Source organism: Antechinus flavipes, chromosome 4 (assembly GCF_016432865.1).
Source record: "Antechinus flavipes isolate AdamAnt ecotype Samford, QLD, Australia chromosome 4, AdamAnt_v2, whole genome shotgun sequence".
NCBI classification, from domain to species: Eukaryota; Metazoa; Chordata; class Mammalia; order Dasyuromorphia; family Dasyuridae; genus Antechinus; species Antechinus flavipes.
In genome coordinates, this window is record NC_067401.1 from 296,391,203 (window position 1) to 296,399,138 (window position 7,936).

The following is a 7,936-nucleotide window of genomic DNA, read 5'->3' on the forward strand; positions in this document are numbered from 1 at the left end:
ATGAGGTCACAGAGAACTAGTTGGCAACATTGCAAATGGAATTCTTATTCTTTTGGGGGGAACCTTTAGACCTATTCTCACAACATTTTTAAAAGCATAAAATAAAATACATTGGATTACAGTAAAGCCAATCATTGAAATAATTATTAAAAAAAATCCACTGTACCAATTTGACTTGACGATGCAAGTCAGAGTTTTTTAAACAACTTCATGGATCTCATGTTAACAACTTTGTTATAAAGAGATTCAAGTTCTTTCCTCCACAGTCTCATTGCAACAGAAACCAAAAGATGATTTAACTCCTGTTCAGTGTTCTTTCTGTATTAAGGCCAGTACCTGACTGTTCTCTATTACTAATCTAACTGGGCCTTGAAAAGTAGGAATACAGCTACAGGGCTGGTATATACATTTAGTTCTGTTCTGGGCTAGACTTGACCATGTTGTTCCTAGTAGGGGAAAGGGAATAAGCATTTATATACCACCTGCTATGTGCCAAACACTGTCCTAAATAGTTTTTACAAGTATTGTCTCAATTCTCAAAACAACCCTAGAAGGCTGTTATGATCTCCATTTTACTGGTGAGAAAATAGGAAAGTGCTCAGGTTCACACAGTGTCTGAAACTGGATTTGAAATCAGAACTGACTCTAGACCCAGTGCTCTGTCCATTGCACCACATGGTGCCTCTTCCCTGACCAAAAAAAAAAAAATCCCAACTTTTGGACTTCCTAGGATCTACTACCTGAGGATAGAAACTTGGGGAAAAGTGGAGGAAGGTATTTCCTAAAGGTGCTTACTAATTGAAATTAGCTTCCTTGGTTTGCCTTATTTTGGATTGGTTTTATTAATTCCAGCTAGAGAAATCAGACTATATACCTTTTTTAGACTATCCTAATGTGAGACAGTTGTCAGTCTGCTCCCAAGACCCCACAATTAAAGGTAGATCTCTTGGTTAAAAACTAAAATTGACCCAACTGAAGCTAATGCATTTCTTGGGAATCGTTTGTTCTTTATGTCTTTCAAGAAATAAACTGATTACCCTGTTATTTACCAATATAAAGAAATGACAAGTTAACCATTACTTTGCAAAGTAAATACTTCTTTCAGTGCATAGTTCAGAAGGCTAAACTGAGTTGTCATTACAAGTTGGTAAACAGTGTGAAAGTAGTGAAGCTGTTTCAGGAAATGATCAACATAGCATAGCCCTTTGGAAGCTGATTACATAATTTGTATATGATTAAAGCTTGTGGGTAGCTAAATGGCATAGTGGATAGTGGGCCTTGCCAGGCTTGGAGTCAGGAAGACCAGGCTCAGACACTAGTTACATGACACTGGGCAAGCCACTTAACCCTGTTTGCCTCTATTCTTGTATCCTTATCAAGGAAACCCCAAATGGGATCACAGTCATTAGACACAAAACTTGGGGTATCACAAAGCATAGTAGAACTTACTGATTTTGAACATGATTCCATTACATAATTATTTTGTGGTGTTGGTCAAATTTGTTAACATCTCTAGGCCCTGTTGGCTTCATTTGTAAAAATAAAAAGGCAAAAGAATCTTTACTTGAGTTCCCTTCTGTCTAAATCCTGTAAACCGACAATTTCATCAAACCAATGATTTCATTAGACCATTGTAAATCAACTACTAACTCATGTCTTAATTGCCTGGGAGCACTGAGAAGTTAAGGACTTGCCTTGAATTACATTGTATCAGGCAGAACTTGAATTCAGCTCTCCCAAATTATGACACTGGCTTTCTACCATATCATGCTGCTTTTATTTATTTTTAAAAAATCAAAGTGATCTTCAACTAGTCGGTCAATAAGCATTTTTCAAACATTACGTATTAGATACTGTCCTAACTGCTGGCTTAAGCACCAAGGACTTAATGTGTATAATAGTTTTCTTGGAATAGTCTAAAATAGCATTTGCTCACTAGCTTCAAAGTTAACTGTGAGTGACTTGACTTGCTGTTTATACAAACCTAGTTTTAAACAATTTTTTGAAGGAGGGAAATAAATATCTTTAAGAGGATTTGTTTTTTAAAGGTCATAAAATTGATAGGAAGTGTAGATCCCAGTGACATTTTCAGACGGTTTGGGAAAGTAAAGGCAGAATTATGTCTTGGAAAGGTTCTAATTTTGGAGAGAAAATGGCTTAAGATGTAATTACCAGGTTTTTATTAAAGTTGGAATTTTATAGTTTTCTTCTGTGGAAAATAAAATGTTAAAACATCATTGTGGTCACAGCTATGGCTTATGACCAAAGAGAATTGTTTAGACCTGAATGCTCACAGTCACATCACTAGCATATGTCAGTCAGCAAGCACTTATTATGTGACTAATATGTATTAGGCATCTAAATGGTTCAGGATAGAGCACTAGGCTTAGAGTCAGAAAGACCTGAATTCAAATTATATATTATCTGTGTGACTTGTTCAAATCAATTAACCTCTGTTTACCTTAACCCACTGGAGAAGTAAATAGCTAGCCATTCCATTATCTTTGCCAAGAACACTCCATGGCATGATAATTGCCATGTAGTTGTACACAGCTGAAGAACAAACACATCAGTCACTGTGCAGAGAACTGGGGATACAAAGAAAGGCAGTAAGAGCCTTTTCTTGAGCTTACATCAGATTTGGACCTCAATCTTTCTACTTCTGAGTGACCCTTATGCAATATCCCATTCTTCCACTTACGGGGCTTTGTCACTTCAGAATGTGGACAGAAGCAGGACAGATACCTATTCTGCTCAATATACTTCTGCCACAAATATATTAATGATCTGGGTGAAAGAAATTTGAGTATTTGACCTTTCAAATGACACAAGGTAAATATTTCTAGAACACAGACCATTATGATAAAAACCCTTAAATCTGGCCAGTGGCCACATTTTTTTTTAAATTATTATTAAAGCTCTTTATTTACAAAACATGCATGGGTAATTTTTCCAACATTGACCCTTGCAAAACCTTTTGTTTCAAATTTTCTCCTTCTTCCCCTTATGCCTCCTACCTGGCAGGTAGCCCAAATACATATTAAATATGTTAAAATACATGTTAAATCTAATATATGTATACATATTTATACAGTTATCTTTCTTCACAAGAAAAATGAGAAAGAAAACAAAATACAAATAAACAACAACAGTGAGAATGCTATGTTGTGTTCCACACTCTGTTCCCATGATTCTCTCTCTGGGAGTAGATGGCCCTCTTCATCACTGAACAAGTGTAACTGGTTTGAGTCATTTCATTGTTGAAGAGTGTCACCTCCATCAGAATTGATCATTATATAGTCTTGTTGCTGTGTATAATCTCTTGGTTCTGATCATTTCACTTTGCATGTGAAGTTCATGTAAGTCTCTCCAGGCCTCTTTGAAATCATCCTGCTGGTCGTTTCTTACAGAACAATAATATTCTATAACATTCATATACTATAATTTATTCAGCCATTCTCCAATTGATGGGCATCCACTCAGTTTCCAGTTTCTTACCACTACAAAAAGGGTCCCTTTCCCTCCTTTTAAGATCTCTGGGATATAAGCCCAGTAGAAATACTGCTGGGTCAAAGAGTATGCAGTTTGATAACTTTTTGAGCATAGTTCCAAATTGCTCTCCAGAATGGTTGGATTTGTTCACAGTTCCACCAACAATGGATCAGTATCCCAGTTTTCCTATATCCCCTTCAACATTCATCATTATCTTTTCCTGTCATTTTAGCCAATCTGAGAGGTGTATAGTGGTATCTATCTCAGAATTGTCTTAATTTGCATTTCTCTGATCAATAGTGATTTGGAGCACCTTTTCATGTGACTACAAATAGTTTTAATTTCTTCATCTGAAAATTGTTCATATCTTTTGATCAATTATCCAATTGGAGAATGGCTTGAACTGTTATAAATTTGAGTCAATTCACTATATTAGAAATGAGGCTTTTATCCAAACCTTTGGATATAAAAATGTTTTCCCATTTTATTGCTTCCCTTCTAATCTTGTCTGCATTAGTTTTGTTTGTACAAAAACATTAATATAATTGAAATTATCTATTTTGTGATCAATCTCTAGTTCTTTGGTCACAAATTCCTTCTTCCTCCACAGATCTGAAAGGTAAACTATCCTATGTTCTTATAATTAGTTTATAATATCATTATGTGTAGATCATGAATCCATTTCGACCTTATCTTGGAATAAAGTGTTATGTGTGGGTCAATGCCTAATTTTTGCCATACTAGTTTCCAACTTTCCCAGCAATTCTTGTCAGATAGTGAATTCTTATCCCAAAAGCTGAGGTCTTTGGGTTTTTCAAACACTTGATTGCTATTGTCATTGACTCTTTTGTTCTGTGAGCCTAACCTATTCCACTGATCAACTTCTATTAGCCAGTACTAAATGGTTTTGATGACCACTGCTTTATAATATAGTTTCAGATCTGGTACAGCTAGGCCACTTCATTTGCTTTGCTCTTCATTAATTCCTTTGAAATTTTTGACGTTTTGTTCTTCCAGATGAATTTTGTTATTTTTTCTAGGTCAGCAAAATAGTTTCTTGGGAGTTTGATTGGTATAGCACTAAATAAATAGATTGGTTTAGGGAGTATTGTCATCTTTATTATATTCACTCGATCTATCCAAGAGCACTTGACATTTTAACGGTTGCTTAGATCTAACTTTATTTGTATGGAAAGTATTTTATAGTTTTGCTCATGTAGTTCCTGACTTTCCCTTGGCAGATAGATTCCCAAATATTTTATCCTTTCAACAGTTATTTTGAATGGAATTTCTTTTTGTCTCTTGCTATTGGATTTTGTTAGTGATGTATAAGAATGCTGATGATTTATGTGAATTTATTTTATATCCTGCAACTTTGCTAAAATTGTGGATTATTTCTAATAGTTTTTTAGTTGATTTTCTAGAGTTCTCTAACTATTATATCATATCATCTGCAAAGAGTGATAATTTGGTTTCCTCATTACTTACTCTAATTCCTTTAATCTCTTTTTCTTCTCTTATTGAGTGGCCACATTTTTAATGTGAAATTCCAATATAAGTGTATTACAGTTTTTTGAGGTGTGGTCTAATAAGAGTTGCCATTAAAAATGACAGAAATTAGTTTTATCTTAACTGTTTTCAGACTTCCTGATCCATTTCTAATGTCTTAATACCCCCAAGAAAATGAAAAAAAATAGCCTAAAGAGGAAAGGTTATTCTAATAAGGGAAAAAATAATATCATTTTACCTTTATGGTACTCAAGAGCAGCTATAATCTTTTAAAAGATTAAAAACTGGACAGTAATATCCTTGTGAGATGTGAAAGAATTAGAGGAGAGAGTAAATAGTCTGGACCCATAAGATTAAAAACTGGACAGTAATACCGTTGTGAGTGTGAAAGAATTAGAGGAGAGAGTAAATAGTTTGGACCCATAAATATCAGCATAAAGCATTTTCTTAATAATTATAATAATATTTATGTATCTCTTACTGTGTGTCTAGCACTTTGCAAAGTACTTCTTTTCAAATAGCTCATTGATCATCACAACCCTGAGAGATAGGTGACTTGCCCAGAGTTGTTGGTCATTGTGTGAGGTAGGATTTGAATTTAGGTCTGACTCTAGATCCACTGTTATGTCCACAAGACAACCTAATTGCCTTCAGAGTTTGAACCTTTTCATTAAAAATGATAATCACTTGTAATAATGAAAGTAAATTTTAATGTATTAAGCTTAAATTATATAGATTTTGGAACCAATGAGAAGCAAGTATTGTTTTTAAAAAGTCAAGTAGGAGCCAAAAAAATTCGGTGCTATTTTATTTCTTTTTTTTCTTTTTTTCTTTTTCTTTTTTTTTTTTTTTTTTTGGTGAGAGGAGAGAGATTTTCTTTAAGTGTTTAAAAAATTCACCATGATAATGTACCCATGTCAAAAGACAGAGTGAGCCCCAAAGAAAATTTTGCTGTCTTTTTCCTCTGCTTTTACTAACATCATGAAAATGCTGGAAATTTCATCAAAGAATATGACAACAATGAGAAGATATATCAGAACCTTCAGGATTCAGTTAAATTGAATATTTATTTAATGTCTTTAAGTCCTTTCTAACTGCCTAAAAAAACAATAAACACAACTTAGTTTCAAAATAAAAAAAGTTATAAAATTTAAAGATGAAATAAGGAAAATTATCAAGCTATTTTGCCTAATTACAAAGTTGATAAATGAGTGACTATTTACCAAAAAAATGAAATACCAAGATTAATAAAAGATAATTTAGTCCAATTTTATTTTTTAAAAAATCTAACAAGCTATAATGAACTCAAGTATAATGTGGGAGTGGAGATGGGAAGAAATTGTGGGAAATAATAGGACAAGATGTGTTCAAGTGAATTCTTTGTCACACGTTCAAAATTACATTACAGAAATACAAAAAGGAAGGGTTGCTAAATGGCACAATGGATAGAACATTGGAGTCAGGAGGAACTGAATTCAAATTCAGCTTCAGACACACAATAGTTATATGATCCTGGGCAAGTCACTTAACTCCAATTGCCTTGGGGGATGGGGGAAGGAACTAGGTATACTGATCTCTGATAAAAATAGTTTTGATACCTAAACTGAAGAAAGAAAACTATTTATCACTATACCTAGCATAGAGGCTATTACAATATAAAAAAGACACTATGACCAAGATAATTTATACCAAAATGAATCAATACAACTACAAATATGTAACATGTTAAAAATAATACAAATCTTATGCTATCAGTAAATAATGAAAAGGTTTGGATAAAAACCATCTATTTCTATTATTTTTTAAAAAAAAAACATTTCTTTTTAGTATAGAAAAAATGTGTACATTTCCTTATAAGTATTATTTATCTAAAATGTAGCACTAACATTATATATAATAAAAACTGGAAACCTTTCTTACAAGAATGCCCATTTTCACTGCTATTTCTTGACATGGTTTTGAAAACAAGCAATAACATTAAAATAGAGAAATTGGAGAAATTAGCATAAAGAGTAAAACGTTATTTTTTGCACATGATGGTTTACTTAGAGAATTTAGAAAGGCAACTAAACATTAAGTAGAACAATAATTTCAGTAATGTTTCAGTATACAAAATCCCACATAAATCATCAGGAATTCTGTATTTTGCCAATACTCAATAGAAAGATATTCAAGGTAATCGTAGAATATCCAAAATATCTGTAGTTCTATCTACAAAAACAGAAAACATAGAATATAACTATAAACACTTTATAAAAATATACTTAAATAACAGGAAAAAATATTCATTGCTTCTGCATAGGGTGTGCCAGTATAATTAATCACTTTTTGAATACTATACTAATCAAGCTACCAAAGGATTATTTCATTAGAACTAGAAGAAATAATAGAATTCTTCTGGAGGAACAAAACGTTCAGAACATCAAGGGGAAAAAGTGAAAAAAAAAAAAAATTAAGGGGCCCATTAGTAATATCTTTTAAATTACAAATCATCAAATCTATGTGGTATTCATTTAAAAAAACAATAGAAGAAAAGAACATGAAGTTGAATTTAGAGTTGTTTTAATTTACATTTCTCTAATTACTAGTGCTTTGGGCCACTGTTTTCATATGGTTGATTTCTTTGAGAATTTCCTGTTCATAGCTTTTTCCAATTTGTCTCTTGGTGAATGGCTTTTGTTCTTAGAGATTTGAATGTTCTTCTATTTTGTATGAGACCTTGAATGAGTAGAACTGTTGCCAGTGGAACAGATTAGATACACAACATATAGAAGCAAATGAACATTGTAGCAAAGTGTTTGCTAAACAGAGAACCCAACTAGTGAAACAAAAACTCTTTTTTGGAGGGGAGAGATGTTGGGGAACTGCTGAGAAAACTGGAATGCAGTATGGTAGACATTAGGCTTAGATATACCTCTCATGCCCTATACCAACA